At 35.0% G+C, this 2,398-nt stretch overlaps 1 long non-coding RNA gene across 1 annotated transcript; it reads right to left on the bottom strand.

Moving 5' to 3' along the window:
• Positions 1–322: 322 nt before the first annotated feature.
• Positions 323–1,265, bottom strand: LOC109585418 (uncharacterized). Its single transcript, XR_002186482.1, has 3 exons — positions 1,039–1,265; positions 502–559; positions 323–435 (listed from the first exon to the last, which is right to left on the bottom strand). It is a non-coding gene; the product is annotated as an uncharacterized LOC109585418 (long non-coding RNA).
• Positions 1,266–2,398: the final 1,133 nt, after the last annotated feature.

Raw genomic sequence — 2,398 nt, forward strand, 5'->3', positions numbered from 1 at the left:
ATTCATCTTGTAATAATTAATAATAATAATAGTTATAAACAGAACAAAGTAAGATACTATAGGCAGCCATCTTAACACAATAAGTGATAATAGAAAATAATAATTTCAATAAAGAAAAGAACTAAGCAATCAACTGGTTTGATGTACAATATTTATCTCTAATGTAACTAGCAATAGATTTCTCTTGTATTGTATCCAGTGCTGTAGCTAATGATGACCAACTGGGACCTCCTTTCTCTCTCACTTTATCTTCTCCTCTTAACCAGGCAGACATACACTCACGGAAACACTCCACTGTCTTTCCTCTATAGTCAGTATCAGCCTTTAGTCTAGGATCATATAATCCTAAATGAAGACCAAACTGAATCCATTTAGTGCAATCCAATTGATTGAATATTGTTAGCTCTTCAATGACAATATCAAGATCTTTAATATCTATAAAAATAATAATAATGTGTATATACACTGTACAGTCTACACTCCCACTACTTGATTACATACCTAGTTTTACTGTAGTGACATCTGTGTTGAATACATTAGGCTTTATTTCGATCTCTTCCTATACCATAATAATAATATTACTGTCTATCTGGAAATTTTTTCTGTGACTTTAATATTTCTGGATTAGAATTTAATCTCATGTATAATTACTATGTACATGCCACATTCAATAATACATGGCACAGTCTTACTACATAAGAATAAAATCACAGCACAGTTTCTGAAACACAAAAATTTTCTACTGTATAAATTTCCTGATTTATGGTAATAACTGATATTTGTCAATGTCAAGGAAGTGGTGTATTGCTGAAAGGTGAGTTTAACAGATGTGTACATTACTAGTAGTAAACTGAAGCCACTCAACTACAACCCACAATTGACAAAGAAGTCTGAGTAATTACATTTATTTGTAGTAAAAGCCACACAATCACAATCCACAGTTATATTAAGACATAAAATTACTTTTAAGATATGACCTTTTGATTATTATAGTGCTTCTATTAATGTATCAAACAGTTTGTGTGTGTTAATTCTTACCTTAATATCACATCCTCCTAATAGTGACAGGTTACTAATATCTGATAATGATTCATCAGGTAGGATCTCCTTCAATTCTGTTTGTCCTTTATCACTCACAAGAAATGGTTTCCTTTTCTTAATCGCCAACAGTACACTATATATGCCATAAGTTGTCCTTTCTCTTGGTGTATTCACAGGATAGGCTAGTTCTTTAGGATCAATAACTAACTCTTTTACCTCTAGACTGGGACAGGATTCTTTATAAACACTCATTACCTCTCCTATCACATCTCTTCTTAGAGACACCATATTGTCACTGTAACCTTTCTCACAGGACATCATTACTAGTACACACTGGCTCTCATCCACAATCTCTACTAATACTCTTACACCATTGTCATCAAACCAATGAAGACCATTTCTCCAAAATGTACAGTAACGATTTAACTTGTCATCTGCTTGAGGTAGAGCCATTTTGTAAGCAAGACGTAATGAGAGGACATGGAAGTATCGAGGAGGAAAGAAATGATGTTTACTAGTACACTGTAGACACCAACCAAACTGGTACACTTGACTAGTCATCTCACCAGGTCTATCAGTAGACAAAAGACATGGAAAGAATAACAACCTTTCTCCTCTTCTTTCTGTCCCTCCCTCCTCCTCCTCTTCCACTGCTAACTGATGGAGGTTTGTCATTCTTAAGAAAGATGGATTCATTTGTTGACAGAGTTCCATGTTCTTGAGGAAACAGATTAACATGTCAGGATCATATTCAGGGAAGAGTCTAGTCAGACTAGACACACTAACAATACCAGTATTGCTAGCAATGTCAACATGTTCTTTGAATGTCTCTGGAGCAAAGAGAATCCCATTTACCTCAGTTAGTAGTATACCCTTATTCACAACAACCCATATCTTGTCTTCACTTTTAAGAACACTGATCAAACCAGTTGAGTGCAATGAATGAAGAGCATCCAAGACGTCTTCTATCTTATCTGATAAATTGTAATCATTATTTTCTTTACCAGCAGACATTACATCAGAGAGGGTCAGTATATTCTCTTTCCTTTCCTCCAGTAGACCATACATCATATGACAATAAAGATTCAAATTCCTTCCACTTGTACTACGAATGGACTCACAGGCACTAGACAACTTATTAAAGAAGGAATCCACACCACTCCCACCAAGCTTACGACAATCTAAGAAGACACTATCACACCTTTCCCTTACAATAATCTCCTGTATTTCCTCCTTTCTCCTGCTTCTTCAAAAGGAGTAAATATCTCGTCCACATGACTGACTATTACAATAACATGGCATTGATTAAGAGCTTTGTGTGCTTCATTTCTGACAACTGTTAGCCACTGATGAAGCT

This window comes from Amphimedon queenslandica, unplaced genomic scaffold, assembly GCF_000090795.2.
Source record: "Amphimedon queenslandica unplaced genomic scaffold, v1.1 AMPQUscaffold_13067, whole genome shotgun sequence".
NCBI lineage: Eukaryota > Metazoa > Porifera > Demospongiae > Haplosclerida > Niphatidae > Amphimedon > Amphimedon queenslandica.